The 20,169-nt window shown below is 38.7% G+C and overlaps 1 protein-coding gene across 1 annotated transcript in view; it reads left to right on the plus strand.

The window, feature by feature from the left end:
* OPHN1 (oligophrenin 1) overlaps nt 1-20,169 on the plus strand; it is a 593,683-nt gene that overhangs the window by 176,990 nt on the left and 396,524 nt on the right. The window lies entirely within an intron of this gene.

A 20,169-nucleotide genomic window follows, 5' to 3' on the forward strand; every position in this document is an offset into this window, starting at 1 on the left:
TGTATTATTATTATTATTATTATTAAATGACATTTGTAGTAAATATAATATATAAAAGTATAAAATTACCTATGATAATAGGATATTCTAGCACAGAAACTTTGTATTAGATGGTATTGGCATGTTATCTTTTAATTCTTTTTTCTACATGTACCTCTTTTATATGTATGCAATTTAGTTCATAGTATATACATAATTTTAACTTTTTAACCTACCTTTTATCATAATTATCTTCTGATATCAATTCAAATTCTTTTTAAGTTTCATGGGGGGCAAGGACATTGTTTTTATTCACTGCTATTTCCCCAGCAGGTAGAGGAGTGCCTAGCATGTAGTAGATACTCGATTCATGTTTACTGACTAAATAATGGATGCATTCAGATCTCATTATCATTGGAGCCATACTGTACATAATATTCAACTATTTAGCTTATTTCCAATTTTTCACTATTATGAATAATACTGCAATGAGTGCTTTTATGAGATTATGATTGGTGACTGTTTTGGTAAATGTAGTGGTGTAACTAGTGAGGCACACATTTGCATTTAGATTATTTACTTATTCATTCCACTTCACTTTACTTTTGCAAATCTATTTTTTTTATATATATATATGAAATTTATTGACAAATTGGTTTCCATACAACACCCAGTGCTCATCCCAAAAGGTGCCCTCCTCAATACCCATCACCCACCCTCCCCTCCCTCCCACCACCCATCAACCCTCAGTTTATTCTCAGTTTTTAAGAGTCTCTTATGCTTTGGCTCTCTCCCACTCTAACGTCTTTTTTTTTTCTTCCCCTCCCCCATGGGTTCCTGTTGAGTTTCTCAGGATCCACATAAGAGTGAAACCATATGGTATCTGTCTTTCTCTGTATGGCTTATTTCACTTAGCATTACACTCTCCAGTTCCATCCACGTTGCTACAAAAGGCCCTATTTCATTTTTTCTCATTGCCACGTAGTATTCCATTGTGTATATAAACCACAATTTCTTTATCCATTCATCAGTTGATGGACATTTAGGCTCTTTCCATAATTTGGCTATTGTTGAGAGTGCTGCTATGAACATTGGGGTACAAGTGCCCCTATGCATCAGTACTCCTGTATCCCTTGGGTAAATTCCTAGCAGTGCTATTGCTGGGTCATAGGGTAGGTCTATTTTTAATTTTCTGAGGAACCTCCACACTGCTTTCCAGAGCGGCTGCACCAATTTGCATTCCCAACAACAGTGCAAGAGGGTTCCCGTTTCTCCACATCCTCTCCAGCATCTATAGTCTCCTGATTTGTTCATTTTGGCCACTCTGACTGGTGTGAGGTGATACCTGAGTGTGGTTTTGATTTGTATTTCCCTGATAAGGAGCGACGCTGAACATCTTTTCATGTGCCTGTTGGCCATCTGGATGTCTTCTTTAGAGAAGTGTCTATTCATGTTTTCTGCCCATTTCTTCACTGGGTTATTTGTTTTTTGGGTGTGGAGTTTGGTGAGCTCTTTATAGATTTTAGATACTAGCCCTTTGTCCGATATGTCATTTGCAAATATCTTTTCCCATTCCGTTGGTTGCCTTTTAGTTTTGTTGATTGTTTCCTTTGCTGTGCAGAAGCTTTTTATCTTCATAAGGTCCCAGTAATTCACTTTTGCTTTTAATTCCCTTGCCTTTGGGGATGTGTCGAGTAAGAGATTGCTACGGCTGAGGTCAGAGAGGTCTTTTCCTGATTTCTCCTCTAAGGTTTTGATGGTTTCCTGTCTCACATTCAGGTCCTTTATCCATTTTGAGTTTATTTTTGTAAATGGTGTGAGAAAGTGGTCTAGTTTCAACCTTCTGCATGTTGCTGTCCAGTTCTCCCAGCACCATTTGTTAAAGAGGCTGTCTTTTTTCCATTGGATGTTCTTTCCTGCTTTGTCAAAGATGAGCTGGCCATACGTTTGTGGGTCTAGTTCTGGGGTTTCTATTCTATTCCATTGGTCTGTGTGTCTGTTTTTGTGCCAATACCATGCTGTCTTGATGATGACAGCTTTGTAGTAGAGGCTAAAGTCTGGGATTGTGATGCCTCCTGCTTTGGTCTTCTTCTTCAAAATTCCTTTGGCTATTCGGGGCCTTTTGTGATTCCATATGAATTTTAGGATTGCTTGTTCTAGTTTCGAGAAGAATGCTGGTGCAATTTTGATTGGGATTGCATTGAATGTGTAGATAGCTTTGGGTAGTATTGACATTTTGACAATATTTATTTTTCCAATCCATGAGCAGGGAATGTCTTTCCATTTCTTTAAATCGTCTTCAATTACCTTCATAAGTTTTCTATAGTTTTCAGCATACAGATCCTTTACATCTTTGGTTAGATTTATTCCTAGGTATTTTATGCTTCTTGGTGCAATTGTGAATGGGATCAGTTTCTTTATTTGTCTTTCTGTTGCTTCATTGTTAGTGTATAAGAATGCAACTGATTGGGGCGCCTGGGTGGCGCAGTCGGTTAAGCGTCCGACTTCAGCCAGGTCACGATCTCGCGTTCCGTGAGTTCGAGCCCCGCGTCGGGCTCTGGGCTGATGGCTCAGAGCCTGGAGCCTGTTTCTGATTCTGTGTCTCCCTCTCTCTCTGCCCCTCGCCCGTTCATGCTCTGTCTCTCTCTGTCCCAAAAATAAATAAACGTTGAAAAAAAAATTTTTTTAAAAAGAATGCAACTGATTTCTGTACATTGATTTTGTATCCTGCAACTTTGCTGAATTCATGTATCAGTTCTAGCAGACTTTTGGTGGAGTCTATCGGATTTTCCATGTATAATATCATGTCATCTGCAAAAAGCGAAAGCTTGACTTCATCTTTGCCAATTTTGATGCCTTTGATTTCCTTTTGTTGTCTGATTGCTGATGCTAGAACTTCCAGCACTATGTTAAACAACAGCGGTGAGAGTGGGCATCCCTGTCGTGTTCCTGATCTCAGGGGGAAAGCTCTCAGTTTTTCCCCGTTGAGGATGATGTTAGCTGTGGGCTTTTCATAAATGGCTTTTATGATCTTTAAGTATGTTCCTTCTATCCCGACTTTCTCAAGGGTTTTTATTAAGAAAGGGTGCTGGATTTTGTCAAAGGCCTTTTCTGCATCGATTGACAGGATCATATGGTTCTTCTCTTTTTTTTTGTTAATGTGATGTATCACGTTGATTGATTTGTGAATGTTGAACCAGCCCTGCATCCCAGGAATGAATCCCACTTGATCATGGTGAATAATTCTTTTATATGCTGTTGAATTCGATTTGCTAGTATCTTATTGAGAATTTTTGCATCCATATTCATCAAGGATATTGGCCTGTAGTTCTCTTTTTTTACTGGGTCTCTGTCTGGTTTAGGAATCAAAGTAATACTGGCTTCATAGAATGAGTCTGGAAGTTTTCCTTCCCTTTCTATTTCTTGGAATAGCTTGAGAAGGATAGGTATGATCTCTGCTTTAAACGTCTGGTAGAACTCCCGTGGGAAGCCATCTGGTCCTGGACTCTTATTTGTTGGGAGATTTTTGATAACCGATTCAATTTCTTCGCTGGTTATGGGTCTGTTCAAGCTTTCTCTTTCCTCCTGATTGAGTTTTGGAAGAGTGTGGGTGTTCAGGAATTTGTCCATTTCTTCCAGGTTGTCCAATTTGTTGGCATATAATTTTTCATAGTATTCCCTGATAATTGTTTGTATCTCTGAGGGATTGGTTGTAATAATTCCATTTTCATTCATGATTTTATCTATTTGGGTCATCTCCCTTTTCTTTTTGAGAAGCCTGGCTAGCGGTTTGTCAATGTTGTTTATTTTTTCAAAAAACCAACTCTTGGTTTCGTTGATCTGCTCTACAGTTTTTTTAGATTCTATATTGTTTATTTCTGCTCTGATCTTTATTATTTCTCTTCTTCTGCTGGGTTTAGGCTGCCTTTGCTGTTCTGCTTCTATTTCCTTTAGGTGTGCTGTTAGATTTTGTATTTGGGATTTTTCTTGTTTCTTGAGATAGGCCTGGATTGCAATGTATTTTCCTCTCAGGACTGCCTTCGCTGCGTCCCAAAGCGTTTGGATTGTTGTATTTTCACTTTCGTTTGTTTCCATATATTTTTTAATTTCTTCTCTAATTGCCTGGTTGATCCACTCATTCTTTAGTAGGGTGTTCTTTAACCTCCATGCTTTTGGATGTTTTCCAGACTTTTTCCTGTGGTTGATTTCAAGCTTCATCGCATTGTGGTCTGAAAGTATGCATGGTATAATTTCAATTCTTGTAAACTTATGAAGGGCTGTTTTGTGACCCAGTATGTGATCTATCTTGGAGAATGTTCCATGTGCACTCGAGAAGAAAGTATATTCTGTTGCTTTGGGATGCAGAGTTCTAAATATATCTGTCAAGTCCATCTGATCCAGTGTCTCATTCAGGGCCCTTGTTTCTTTATTGACCGTGTGTCTAGATGATCTATCCATTTCTGTAAGTGGGGTGTTAAAGTCCCCAGCAATTACCACATTCTTATCAATAAGGTTGCTTCTGTTTATGAGTAATTGTTTTATGTATTTGGGGGCTCCGGTATTCGGTGCATAGACATTTATAATTGTTAGCTCTTCCTGATGGATAGACCCTGTAACTATTATATAATGTCCTTCTTCATCTCTTGTTACAGCCTTTAATTTAAAGTCTAGTTTGTCTGATATAAGTATGGCTACTCCAGCTTTCTTCTGGCTTCCAGTAGCATGATAAATAGTTCTCCATCCCCTCACTCTGAATCTAAAGGTGTCCTCAGGTCTAAAATGAGTCTCTTGTAGACAGCAAATAGATGGGTTTTGTTTTTTTATCCATTCTGATACCCTATGTCTTTTGGTTGGCGCATTTAATCCATTTACATTCAGTGTTATTATAGAAAGATACGGGTTTAGAGTCATTGTGATGTCTGCATGTTTTATGCTTGTAGTGATGTCTCTGGTACTTTGTCTCACAGGGTCCCCCTTAGGATCTCTTGTAGGGCTGGTTTAGTGGTGACAAATTCCTTCAGTTTTTGTTTGTTTGGGAAGACCTTTATCTCTCCTTCTATTCTAAATGACAGACTTGCTGGATAAAGGATTCTTGGCTGCATATTTTTGCTGTCTAGCACCCTGAAAATCTCGTGCCAATTCTTTCTGGCCTGCCAAGTTTCAAAAGAGAGATCAGTCACGAGTCTTATAGGTCTCCCTTTATATGTGAGGGCACGTTTACCCCTTGCTGCTTTCAGAATTTTCTCTTTATCCTTGTATTTTGCCAGTTTCACTATGATATGTCGTGCAGAAGATCGATTCAAGTTACGTCTGAAGGGAGTTCTCTGTGCCTCTTGGATTTCAATGCCTTTTTCTTTCCCCAGTTCATGGAAGTTCTCAGCTATAATTTCTTCAAGTACCCCTTCAGCACCTTTCCCTCTCTCTTCCTCCTCTGGGATACCAATTATGCGTATATTATTTCTTTTTAGTGTATCACTTAGTTCTCTAATTTTCCCCTCATACTCCTGGATTTTTTTATCTCTCTTTTTCTCAGCTTCCTCTTTTTCCATAACTTTATCTTCTAGTTCACCTATTCTCTCCTCTGCCTCTTCCATCCGAGCCGTGGTGGTTTGCATTTTGTTTTGCATTTCCTTTAAAGCGTTTTTCAGCTCCTCGTGACTGCTCCTTAGTCCCTTGATCTCTGTAGCAAGAGATTCTCTGCTGTCCTGTATGCTGTTTTCCAGCCCAGCGATTAATTTTATGACTATTATTCTAAATTCACTTTCTGTTATATTATTTAAATCCTTTTTGATCAGCTCATTAGCTGTTGTTATTTCCTGGAGATTCTTGTGAGGGGAATTCTTCCGCTTGGTCATTTTGGATAGTCCCTGGTGTGGTGAGGGCCTGCAGGGCACTTCCCCTGTGCTGTGGTGTATAACTGGAGTTGGTGGGCGGGGCCGCAGTCCGACCTGATGTCTGCCCCCAGCCCACCGCTGGGGCCACAGTCAGACTGGTGTGTGCCTTCTCTTCCCCTCTCCTAGGGGCGGGATTCACTGTGGGGTGGCGTGGCCCGTCTGGGCTAATTGCACACTGCCAGGCTTGTGATGCTGGGGATCTGGCGTATTAGCTGGGGTGGGTAGGCAAGGTGCAAGGCGGCAGGGGGGCAGGCTTAGCTTGCTTCTCCTTAGGTGATCCACTTCAGGAGGGGCCCTGTGGCAGCCGGAGGGAGTCAGATCCGCTGCCGGAGGTTTGGCTCCGCAGAAGCACAGAGTTGGGTGTTTGCGCGGAGGGAGCAATTTTCCTGGCAGGAACCGGTTCCCTTTGGGATTTTGGCTGGGGGATGGGCGGGGGGGATGGCGCTGGTGAGCGCCTTTGTTCCCCACCAAACTGAGCTCTGTCATCCAGGGGCTCCGCAGCTCTCCCTCCCTTTGTCCTCCAGCCTTCCCGCTTTCCGAGCAGAGCTGTTAACTTATGACCTCCCAGACGCTAAGTCGCGCTTGCTGTCGGAACACAGTCCGTCAGGCCCCTCTGCTTTTGCAAGCCGGATTCGGGGGCTCTGCTTGGCTGGCGAGCCGCCCCTCCACCCCTGCTCCCTCCCGCCAGTCCGTGGAGTGCGCACCGCCTCGCTGCCCTTCCTACCCTCTTCCGTGGGCCTCTCGTCTGCGCTTGGGTCTGGTGACTCCGTTCTGCTAGTCCTCTGGCGGTTTTCTGGGTTATTTAGGCAGGTGTAGGTGGAATCTAAGTGATCAGCAGGACGCGCGGTGAGCCCAGCGTCCTCCTACGCCGCCATCTTCCCTTCACTCCTTCTTTGCCCTGCAAATCTATTTTTGTCAAAGGGCATGACTTATTTAAAAGTTAATTTCATGGGCTGTAGAGTCAGATAGGCCAAATTTGAACTCTAGCTTTGGACCTTATTATCGGTGTAACCTTGGCAAGTGACTTTCCCTGAGTGTTAATTTTTCTCATCTTTGAAATGGGGATGAGGTGATCAATTCCAAGTGTACACAGTGCCTAAATACATTTTATCTCTGTAATTGTTGTTAACATAAAATTTGATGTATTTGTACTCTGCAATGGATTGGATATTTTTGTTTCCTTCCCAAAATCCATATGTTAAAATCCTAACCCCTGATATGATGGTATTAAGAGCTGGAGCCTTTGGGAAATAATTAGGTCATGAAGGTGGAGCCCCTCATGAATGGGATTAGTGCCCTCATAAAAGAGACTTCAAAGGGCTCTTTTGCCTTCCTCCCATCACGTGAGAATACAACAAGTTGTCAGTCTGCAACCTGGAAGAGGGCTCTCACCAGAACGTAACTATGTCGACACCCTGATCTCAAACTTCCAGCCTCCAGAATTGTGAGAAATACATTTCTGTTGTTTATAAGCCACACAGTCTATGGTATTTTGTTACAGAATCCTAAACTTCGTAAGATGGAAATCAGTACTGAGAAGTGGGGGGAACTGCTGTAACAAATACCTAAAAATGTAGAGGTAGCTTTGGAATTGAGTAATGGGAAGAAAGTACAAGAATTTGGAGGTGCATGCTAGGAAAAGCGTAGATTGCCATGAATAGAATTTTAAAGGCAATTGTGGTGAGAGCTCAGAAAGAAAAAAGGAGAGCCATAGAGAAAGCTTCCATGAAGAATGGACAATGGAGAAAAGCCATCCTTGTTACAAAGTAGGCAAAGAACTTGGCTGAATTGTATTTGTGTTTTGTGGGAAGTAGTATTTTGTGAGTGATAAAATGGAATATTTGAATGAGGAAATTTCTAAGCAAAGTGTTGGAAGAATGGCTTTGTTCTCTTTGTTTATAGTAAAAGCTGAGAGGAGAGAATGAATTGGAGATGGAATTATTAAACAAAATGGAAACAGAAGTTCAAGATTTGGACATTTCTCTGCTTGCCCATATTACAAAAAATGGCAAAGTGTATTTGGAAGAGAACGCCAAGGGTGTGGTGGACTGACCATTGCATAAAGAGCTCAATATGGATGTAACCATGGATATAATCAACTATCACAGCAGAAGCCAGGAATAGAGATGGGATTATATGAGCAGAAATACCACCAGCTGGGAATATAGGAAACAAAAAATGTGACAAAATGAAGAAAAACTGGTTGACTTCTTAGACCCTATTAAACCAGACCATAGAGCTATTTGGCTATGAACATGCGCTATTCTTCAAGATAAGAGAAGAAGGCCTCTGAAGCCACTTCTGAGATCATCAGGGCTGCCACTCCTATCATATACATAGTGTACATAGGCTTTGGGGGCCTACTCTTAGATTTGAAAGGGCAAGACCAATACCCAGGGAGCTGTAGGATTGGGCCTACTGAGGGTATAACACCTACCCTACCATATGTCAACCAGTGCCATTAAGGAAAAATAAAGTGGGTGAGGTTGAGCATGATGGCTTATAAACAAAAATAAAAATGACCCCCTGATATGTCAGGTTCTTGTGGGTGTCTGTGAGCTCCATGTAAGGTGTTAGGTGGACATATTTGCTTCTTAATGTATGCTTTACAACAACGTCTTAACTCAGTTTCTATTTGCCTGCCAACTCCAGATATTCTTGGTTATCAACTGATCGTTGCTTTTAGGGCTGTTGACTCATGAACTGACCTTTATTGATGGGGACTAAAAAAAGATTTTGAGATTTTAATTGGCCTGTCATATTCACTGTCCTTGTTGAATTTGTCATTTTGAGAACTGGGATGTGTGGTGGTAGTGACAGTAACACCCAATGCTCCAACAGTTTAAGGTGAGGCTTTTTGGAGGCTTTAAGAAGAAATATTAGAGAGCATACTGGGAGAGTATTGTTGGGAAAGAACAGTTGCTTTGAAGTTGAGACAGCAGAGTGTGCCATGCCCTCCAGTTGCCAATACTACTGGCCCTGAGTCAGTAGATCTTCCATTTAACTGAAAATATTGGTAGAAGGACAGTTGCAATACAATTTTGGGTTGAGATTTAGATTTCACATTGCATGTGAAGAGGGCCTTGCAGTTCTTTCCATAATGCATTTTTCATGATGGCTGCAAAAGGTGACTCAGTACCATTAAGCCCCTTGTAGATACTATTTGTCTAACAGAAATGATAGTGATTCCTAGAGGATGTGAGGCAAAGCCTGAGGCTTCTCTGAAGAGTCCCTTCCGTTGATGATCAGCTCTAGTACCTAACTTGAGCAGTCTGCGTACAACAGGAACAAGTGGGAGAAAGGGTCTCACTGCCCTGAAGATGACATTTGTTCCTGCTCTTAGAGTAAGACATCTGTGCCTTCAATTGGCATTGTATGACTTTTTCTGTACCTCTAGAGCTCTATAACTAAAGGAAATCTCAGGTGTTTAGGTAGTTTTGTATATACTTCAGATTTATCAGCTATAGGATCTTAGCAATATTACCTAAACTTGTTGGGCCTGTTTTCCTCATCTGGAAAGTAGGAAGTATAATCTATTTCACAAGACTGTAAAGAGCAAATCAGATAAATACATATAACAGAGAGTATATGTAAATCATTTGGCTCAGTGTCTGGCATATGATTGGTGCTCAATATCTCATGGTCGTTATTAATCTTAGCAGGAAGGTAGTAGAACCCAATTTTTTGAGAATGTCAGTTTGCAATTTGATTTCCTGAATAACTACAAGAAATATAAAATAAAATGTTAGTGTTCCAGGGACCTTAGAGGATATCTAGTTCAGTTATTTCTAATATATGTCAGAGGCACCTGAAGATCTTACTGATCCTGTCTCAGGACCTCTCTTAGATCAAATGAATCAGAATCTCTGTAGTGGATCCCAGGTCTCTGATTTCTGTACAGTCATCATAACATCAGTGAGCATTTTGGAACTCATTAGTTGTCAGGGATTTTCAAACTGTTCCTTGGATCTTCAATGTCTCCTATCCACCCAAGCTCAAATGAAGCATGCAAGAATTTACTTGAAAATTCGAATTTCAGATTAAAAAATAAGCTGATATTTTCAGAGTGCTGAGTAAGAGGTCTTATTCTAAGAACTTTACATAAACTAATGAGAGAAAGTCAGAAAGACAGTGACTGAAAGGTGTGTGTGTGCACACGCGCACACACACACACACACACACACACACAGAAGGAAAGAGAGAGGGAGAGAGGAGAATATACTAGACTAGTTTAGCAACCTCCCCACCACCACTCCTGCCAATTCTAAAGATAGGGAAATTGATGTCCAGAGGTGGGCTAGTGATTGTTGAAGGTCTCTCACAGTTAAGTAGTGCCAGGTTTATTACTGGAACCAAGGTCTCCTAAAGCCCAATTGATTTATTCAACCAATTTTTACTGAGCATCTGCTGTGAACTCTACCTTCATGGAGCTTCAGTTAAATTTTAGGAAGAAGTACAGGTGCCTAGGTGGCTCAGTCAGTTAAGTTTGAGCCCCGTGTCAGGCTCTGTGCTGACAGCTCAGAGTCTGGAGCCTGCTTCAGATTATGTGTCTCCTTCTCTCTCTGCTCCTTCCCTGCTCTCTCTCTCTCTCTCTCTCTCTCTCTCTCTCTCTCAAAACTAAATAAACTTTAAAAAATTAAGAGAAAAGTTTTAGGAAGAAGTATAAGCAAATAACTTCCTATATCATTGCAGTACTAGGAGCAAGAAAGAAGAATACTTCCCACATAGGCTTCAGAGAACTTTCCTGCTCTTTTCTGAGGAACACTGCTATGTGTTTGTTCATTAGTAAATAGGTAGAAAGTGTCCACTAAATGCCATAGATTGGGATTTCAGGTACACAATGTATCTCTCTGCCCTCCAGGATATCATAGTCTATTAAAGGAGGCAGATATGTTTTCACTCATATGTGGATCTTGAGAAACTTAACAGAAGACCAGGGGGGAAGGGAAGGGGAAAAAATAGTTACAAACAGAGAGGGAGGAAGGCAAACCATAAGAGACTCTTAAATACAGAGAAGGATCTGAAGGTTGATGGGGGGGTAGGGGAGAGGGTAAAATGGGTGATGGCATTGAGAAGGGCACTTGTTGGGATGAGCACTGGATATTGTATGTACGCAATGAACCACGGGAATCTACCCCAAAAACTGAGAGCACACTTTACAAACTGTATGTTAGCCAATTTGACAATAAATAATATTTAAAAAAAAATGAGGCAGATGAATAAACAGACAATTGCAATACAATGTAAGTATTGTGGTAGAGGTAGGCACACAGTAGCCCCTATTCCACACTGTGTGTGTGTGCGTGTGTGTATGTGCATGTGTCTGTCTGTATGTCTTGTATTAGTGGTGGGGAGAATAAACAAGGAAGGCTTCTGAGAAAGATTATATCTAAGTTAGATCCAGGGCTAGGGTGAGGCAAGTGAGGCTTCTAAGGCAAACATTTAATAAAGCACTTATTCTCAGATTCATGGAAAGTACAGGTGGGCACCAGAGTGTGAATGCCTCCTTAAATTTTGTACCCTAAGTGCCTCACCTGCCTCTTTTCTGTTTTGGTCCTGATCTGAGTTGAATTTCTAAAGGATGAATGAGAATTAAAGAGGGGAGAGAAAACACATAAAAATGGCACAGTTGAGGGGAGTGAGATTATCTCTCTTGATACTGGAGGACATTGAATGTGACTGGAAAGAGTAGGGAGGAGTCAGAGATTAAGACCTAGAGATTGCATAAAGGCTAAGTTAGAGTCTTGGCAGGTAATAAAAGTGAGCAAAGCAGGCTGGATATAGGATGGCAATTGATATTCTGTCTCTGTGACTTGGTAATGAGAGGTAGGGCTGTGGCGAACAAAAAAAGACATGCTCCATCTAAGAGCAGCATCTTTGACTGGGCTCCAGTGATTGTTTCCACCTAAAATATGTGGGTCTACATTGCCATAATCTCTTATTTTTTTCCAGAAAGTGACACCCATATATTTTATGCCTAGTATTAAGTGCCACCAGTAAATTAAAATTGAAAACACAGCAAACCAAACAAAACATACCTGTTGGCCGAACACACTGCATGGGTTTGTGATGCTGTTGCCTGGGTTAGACAATAAGGGGCCTGGAATACCTCATGAAATATTTTGGATTGTATCCTGAAGCTTATGGGGAGTAATATCCAAATGACAAATGATCAAGCAGGAGACCTAGGCAGATACCCAAAAGATTTGCTTTAACCTTAAAAACTCTGAGTATTATCTGGTAGACCTCACCAGATAATATGTGTTTCTTGTGTTAATTTTAACCATTCTAACAGGTATGCAGTAGTATGACACAGTGGTTTTGATTTGTATGTCTCTGATGATGAGTGAGCATCTTGTCATGCATCTGTTAGCCATCTGGATGTCTTTCTTGGAAAAGTGCCTATTCATATTGTCTGCCCATTTCTTAACTGGATTATTTGTTTTCTGGGTGTTGAATTTGCTAAGATCTATAAAGATTTTGGATATTAACCCTTTATCAGATGTCATTTGCAAATATTTTCTTCCATTACTTACCCTGCCTTTTAGTTTTGTTGATCATTTTGTTCCCTGTGCAGAAAGAAGCTTTTTATCTTGTTGAAATCCCACTAGTTCATGTTTGCTTTTGTTTCCCTTGCCTCTGGTGATGTGTCTAGTAAGAAGTTGCTATGACTGAGGTCAAAGAGGTTGCTGCTTGTATTCTTCTCTGGGGTTTTGATGGTTTTCTGTCTCACATTTAGGTCTTTCATCAATTTTGAATTTATTTTTGTTTATGGTGTAAGAAAGTGGTTCAGTTTCATTCTTCTGAATGTTGCTGTCTAGTTGTCCCAACGCCATTTGTTGAAGAGACTGTCTTTTTACAATTGGATTCTTTTTCCTGCTTTGTCAAAAATTACTTGATGATACAGTTTTGGGTCTATTGCTGGGTTCTCTATTCTGTTCCATTTGTCCATGAGTCTGTTTTGGTGCCAGTACCATACTGTCTTGAATATTATAGCTTAATAATATAACTTGAAATATGGAATCATGATGTCTCCAGTTTTATTTTTCTTTTACAATATTGCTTTGACTATCCAGGGTCTTTTGGGCTTCCACACAAATTTTAGGATTGTTTGTTCTAGCTCTGTGAAAAATGTTGGTGGTATGCTGATGGAGATTGCATTAAATGCGGATTGCTTTGGGTAGTATAAACATTTTAACAATGTTTGTTCTTCCAAACCATGAGAATGGAATACTTTTCCATTTATTTGTATTATCTGCAATTTGTTTTATAAGTGTGCTATAGTTTTCACTGTAAAGATCGTTTACCTGTTTGGTTAGGTTTATTCCTAGGTTTCTAATTGTTTTTGGTACAATTGCAAATGGGATCAATTCCTTGATTTCTTTTTCTACTGCTTTGTTATTGGTGCATAGAAATGCAACTGATTTCTGTACGTTGATTTTATATCCTGTGACTTTGCTGAATTCTTGTATTCGTTCTAGAAATTTTTTGATGGAGTCTTTTAGGTTTTCTACATAGAGTATCATGTTGTATGTAAATAGTGAAAGTTTATCTTTTTTCTTTGATTTGGATGCCTTTAATTTCTTTGTTGTCTGATTGCTGAGGCTAAGACTTCCTTGTTAAATAATACTGGTGAGAGTGGACATCCTTGTCTTGTTCCTGAGTATAGGGGAAATGAAAGGCTCTTAATTTCTCCCCACTGAGGATGATATTAGCCTTAGGATGATATATGGCCTTTATGATGTGGAGGGTTTTTAATCAAGAATGGATGCTGTACTTTGCCAAATGCTTTTTCTGCATCTATTGAGAGGATCATATAATTATAATCCTTTCTATTATTAATATGATGTATCACATTGGTTGATTTGTGAATATTGAACCAGAACTGCAGCCCAGGGATAAATCCCACTTGATCATGGTGAATAATTCTTTTAACGTACTGTTGAATTTGATTTGCTAGTATCTTGTTGAGAATTTGTACATCCATGTTCACCAGGGATATTAGCCTGTAATTCTCCTTTTTGTGGGGTCTTTGTCTAGTTTTGGAATGAAGGTAATGCTGGCTTATAGAATGAGTTTGTAAGTTTTCCTTCCTTTTATATTTTTTGCAACAGTTTGAGAAGAATAGGTATTAACTCTTCTTTCAGTGTCCGGTAGAATTCCTCTGAGAAGCCATCTGGGCCTGGAATTTTGTTTTTTGGGAGATACTTTATTACTGATTCAGTTCTTTGCTGGTAATGGGTCTGTTCAAATTCTCTATTTCTTCCTGTTTCAGTTTTTGGTAGTTTCTAGGTTTCCAGGAATTTACCCATTCCTTCCAGGGTGCCCTGTTTATTGGCATATAATGTTTTATCATATTGTCTTGTAATTGTTTGTATTTCTGTGGTGTTGTTTATGATCTCTCCCTTTTCATTCATGATTTTATTTCTTTAGGTTCTTTCTCTTTTCTTTTTTATAAGTCTGTCTAGGGGTTTGTGAATTTTATTAATTCTTTAGTAGAACCAGCTCTTAGTTTCATTGATCTTTTCTACTGGTTTTGTTTGTTTGTTTCTATATTGTTTATTTCTGCTCTAGTCTTTATTATTTCACTTTAGGCTAGCTTTAGGCTTTATTGACTGTTCCCTTTCTAGTTCCTTCAGGGGTAAGGTTAGGTTGTGTATTTGAGACCATTCTTGCTTCTTGAAGTAGATTTGTATTGCAATATACTTCCCTCTTAGGATTGCCTCTGTTGCATAATAAAGGTTTTGGACTGTAGTGTTTTCATTTTATTTTGCTTCTATGCATTTTTAATTTCCTCTTTAATTTCATGGTTAACTCATTCATTCTTTTTTTTTAAATTTTTTTTAACGTTTATTTATTTTTGAGACACAGCATGAACAGGGGAGGGTCAGAGAGAGAGCGAGACACAGAATCTGAAACAGGCTCCAGGCTCTGAGCCATCAGCACAGAGCCTGACGCGGGGCTTGAACTCACGAACTGCGAGATCATGACCTGAGCCGAAGTCGGACGCTTAACCGATTGAGCCACCCAGGCGCCCCAACTCATTCATTCTTTAGTAGGATGTTCTTTTACCTGTAAGTATTTATGTTCTTTCCATTTTTTTTTCTTGTGGTTGACTTCAAGATTCATAGTGTCGTGGTGTGAAAATATGCATGGTATGAATTTGATCTTTTTGTACTTGTTGAGTGCTGATTTGTGACCCAGTATGTGATCTATTCTGGAGAATGTTCCATATGCACTAAAAAAAATAATGTGTATTCTGCTGATTTAGGATGGAATGTTCTGTATAAATCTGTTAAGTCCATTTGGTCCAGTGTGTCAGTCAAAGCCATTATTTCCTTTTTGATTTTCTGCTTAGATGATCTGTCCATTGCTGTAAGTGAGGTGCTAAAGTCCCCTACTGTTATTGTATTATTGTCAACGAGTTTCTTTATGTTTGTTATTGGTTGGTTCATATATTTGGGTGTTCCAAGTGGGGGGGCATAAATATTTATAATTGTTAGATCTTCTTAATGGGCAGACCACTTAATTATGGTATAATGTCCTTCATTATCTCTTATTTCAGTCTTTCATTTAAAATCTAAAAAAAGAAGATAAATATCACTAGTAATAAGAATATTGATACCAAGAATCCCTTACTGTGATACACTGGGAAGGTTATGGTACCACTTTTGTGTTATTTTGCCAAAAATGCATAGCCTCAGGGCACCTGGGTGGCTCAGTTGGTTAAGCTTCTGACTTCAGCTCAGGTCATGAGCTCACAGTTCACAGGTTTGAGCCCCGTGTCATGCTCTGTGCTGACACCTCAGAGACTGGAGCCCGCTTTGGATTCTGTGTCTCCCTCTCTATTTTCCCCTACCCAGCTCACACTCTGTCTCTGTCTCTCTCTCAAAAATAAATGAACATTAAAAAAATTTTAATTGCAAAAATAAAATAAATAAAATAAAATAAAATAAAATCTAATTTGTGTGCTATAAATATGGCCACTCCAGCTTCCTTTTGGCATCCATTAGCATGATAGATGGTTCTCCATCCTTTTACTTTCAATCTGTCAATGTCTTTAGGTCTAAAATGAGTCTTTTGTAGGCAGCATATAGACATATAAATGAGTTTCTTTATCCATTCTGATACCCAATGTCTTTTGATTGGAGCATTTAGTCCAATTACATTCAGTGAGATTATTGAAAGATATGAGTTTAGTGCTATTCTGTTACCAGTAATGTTGGTGTTTCTGGTGATGTTGTCTGGTCCTTTCTAGTCTTTGTTGCTTTTTTTCAAGTCCCACACCAAGGAACCCTCCTCCCCCGCTTAATATTTCTTGCAGGGCTGGTGTAGTCACAAACCTCCTTTAGATTTTGTTTGTCTGGGAAAGTATTTATTTTTCCTTTTTTTCTGAATTACATCCTTACTGGAGATAGTATTCTTGGCTGCTTATTATTCCCATGTAGCATGTTGAATTTATCCTGCCACTCCCTTCTGGCCTACCAAGTTTCTTTAGACAGATCAGCTGTGAACCTGATCTGTTTTCCCTTGTAGGGTAAGGACTTCATTCCCTTTGCTGCTTTCTGGATTCTTTCCTTCTTTTTGTATTTTGTAAAGGTTTCTATGCTATGTCTTGGCAATGGTCAGCCTTGGTTGAATTTATTGGGAGTTCTCTATGCTTCATTTCCTTTTTTGAATAGTTTGAAAAGCATGAACATTATCTCTCATTTGAATGTTTGGTAGAATTGCCCCATGAAAACCCCTGGTCTTAGACTTTTCTTTATTGGGAGTTTTTTGATTAGTAGTTAAATTTTCTTCCTAGTAATTGGTCTATTCAAATTTTCTCTGTCTTAATTGAGTTTTGGAAGATTGTATGTTTTTAGGAATTTATCCATTTCTTCTTGACTGTCCAGTTTGTTGGCATATAATTTTTCATAATATTGTCTTATAATCCATTTTGTTTTTGATGTCAGTTGTCATTTTTTCCTCTTTCATTTCTGATTTTATTAATTTGAGTCCTTTCATTTTTTCTTGATTGTGCATTAAAGGTTTGTCAGTTTTGTTTAGCTTTTCAAAGAACTAGTTTTGGTTTCATTGCTCTTTTAAATTGTTTTAGCCTTATTTCACTTATTTCCATTTTACTTTATTATTATTTCCTTTCTTCTAATAAATTTGTGTTTTGCTTATTCTTTTTCCTGTTCCTTTAGATATAAGGTTAGATTGTTTATTTGAAGTTTGTTTTGCTTTTTGAGGTAGGCTTTTATTAGTGTAAACACCTAAAGTAATTTTTTATAGGTATGTACTTCCTGTTATTTTGTTAATTTTTTCTGGTTGATTTTGTAGTCTTCCTCTGTTCCTTTCTTCTTTTGCTGCATCCCCTGTTGTTTGATGGCTTTCTTTCATGTTCCTTTGTCTTTATTTTTTGTGTGTATGTAGTTTTTTTTTTTGTGCTGTTTCTGCTGAAAAAATCAGTTGATAACCTTTTGGGTGTTTCTCTTGTGTGAAACTGTTAGCTTTTCTTTTGTTGAAGATTCTGTTTTTATCTTTAATCTTGGACATTTTAAGTATTGTGGATAATCTCACCTTACTGTGTCTTTTGCTTTTATAAAAATTAACCCTAAACAAGCATTTGCAGGGTTAGCTATTAGAAGGTACTGTAATGATCCATAATATTTGGTTAAAATGTAGGAGTAAGAAGCCTTATAGGACTTCGTATCTCAGAGCCAGAAATAACCATTGCCCAAACCTCTTGTTTTAACCTTTCATATGTATTTTCCAACTTACCATGGACATGAGCAAAGAATGGTGAATATGAGACCATTTGAAAACTGAAAACACCATTCTGAGGAGGGGGAGACAATTAAAGAAACATATGTGACATAGATACTGTGGCTGTGACAGGAGTCACATTATTATCTTACAGTGGTTAGACAGAGCTTTAAATTCATGTCCTCTTTGTGTAGCTAGCTTTGTGACCTTGGCAGTTCCCTTCTATGGACTCTGTTCTCCTTATGATTTAATGAAAGTAGTTGGACTATGATAGATAATATGGAGAAGTTTGAGGCTTTTGATGGCAGGTAACCAGATACAAAAAAAAATCTTTACTTCTTGCCTGTTGACATATACTTTGGTGTGTTTTTAAAGTATTTTGATCACCTAATAAATAAACTTATAAGGTCTTTTAGAGGCCAGTAATGGAATATAATGGTTTTACTTGATTCAGTTACTTAATTTTAGGTTGATTCAGAACATTTACAAGCTCATTCTATGAGGCCAGCCTTAGCTTGATTCCGAAACCAGACAAAGACCCCACTAAAAACGAGAATTATAGACCAATTTCCTTGATGAACATGGATGCAAAAATTCTCAGCAAGATACTAGCAAATCGAATACAACAATAGATTAAAATAATTTTTCACCATGATCAAGTGGGATTTATTCCTCAGGTGCAAGAGTGGTTCATTATCCCCAAATCAATCAATGTGATACATCACATTAATAAAAGAAAGGCTAAGAACCTCATGATACTCTCAATAGATGCAGAAAAAGCTTTTGACAAAACACAACATCATTTCTTGATAAAAACCTTTAAGAAAGTAGGGATAGAAGGAACATACCTCAACATCATAAAGGCCATATATGAAGGACCAACAGCTAAAATCATCCTCAATGGGGAAAAACAGAGAGCTTTACTGCTAAGGTCAGGAACATGACACGAACTTCCACTCTCACCACTGTTGTTCAACATTCTACTGGAAGTCCTGGCCTCAGCATTCAGACAACAAAAAGAAATAATAGGCATATAAATTGGCAAGGAAGAAGTCAAACTTTTGCTCTTCACATACAACATGATACTGTACGCAGAAAACCCAAAAGACACCACCAAAACGCTGCTAGAAACGCTGCTACATTAATTCAACAGTGTCGCAGGATATAAAATCAATGTAGAAATCAGTTGCATTTCTATACAGCATTAATGAAGTAGCAGAAAAAGAAGTCAAGGAATTGATCCCATTTATATTTGCAACAAACCCCATGAAATATCTAGGAATAAACCTAACCACAGAGGTAAAAGATGTGTAGGCTGAAAACTATAGAAAGCTTATGAAATAAATTGAGGAAGACACAAAGACATGGAAAACACTCTATTCTCATGGATTGGGAGAACGAATATTGTTAAAATGTCTATACTATGCAAAGCTATCTACACATTCAAAGCAATCCCAATTAAAATAACACCATAATTCTTCACAGAGCTAGAACAAATAATTGTAAAATTTTTAAGGAACCGGAAAAAAACCTAAATAGCCAAAGTAATGTTAAAAGAAAACCAAAGCTGGAAGCATCACAATTCTGGAATCCAAGCTGTATTTCAAGCTATAATCATTAAGACAGTATGGTACTAGCAAAAAAAAAAAAAAAAAAAAAAAAACAAAAAAACAGACACATAGATCTATGCACCAGATTGAGAACCCAGAAATGGACCCACAAATGTATGGCCAACTATCTTCAACAAAGCTGGAAAAAGTATCCAATGGAAAAAAGACAGTTTCTTCAGCAAATGGTATTGGGAGAACTGGGCAGTAACATCTAGAAACATTAGCATGGACACTTTTTCTTTGCAAATTCATTTTTTTTATTTTTTATTTTTTATTTTTTTAAATATGAAATTTATTGTCAAATTGGTTTCCATACAACACCCAGTGTTCATGCCAACAGGTGCCCTCCTCAATACCCATCACCCACCCTCCCCTCCCTCCCACCACCCATCAACCCTCAGTTTATTCTCAGTTTTTAAGACTCTCTTATGCTTTGGCTCTCTCCCACTCTAACCTCTTTTTTTTTTCTTCCCCTCCCCATGGACTTCTGTTCAGTTTCTCAGGATCCACATAAGAGTGAAAACTTATGGTATCTGTCTTTCTTTGGATGACTTATTTCACTTAGCATCACACTCTCCAGTTCCATCCACGTTGCTACAAAAGGCCATATTTCATTCTTTCTCATTGCCACGTAGTATTCCATTGTGTATGTAAACCACAATTTCTTTATCCATTCATCCGTTGATAGACATTTAGGCTCTTTACATAATTTGGCTATTGTTGAGAGTGCTGCTATAAACATTGGGGTACAAGTGCCCCTATGCACCAGCACTCCTGTATCCCTTGGATAAATTCCTAGCAGTGTTATTGCTGGGTCATAGGGTAGATCTATTTTTAATTTTCTGAGGAACTTCCACACTGTTTTCCAGAGAGGCTGCACCAATTTGCATTCCCACCAACAGTGCAAGAGGGTTCCCGTTTCTCCACATCCTCGC

Source organism: Lynx rufus, unplaced genomic scaffold (assembly GCF_022079265.1).
Source record: "Lynx rufus isolate CCGP_SWC_20201006 ecotype Redwood Valley unplaced genomic scaffold, mLynRuf1.p SCAF_30, whole genome shotgun sequence".
Taxonomy (NCBI): domain Eukaryota; kingdom Metazoa; phylum Chordata; class Mammalia; order Carnivora; family Felidae; genus Lynx; species Lynx rufus.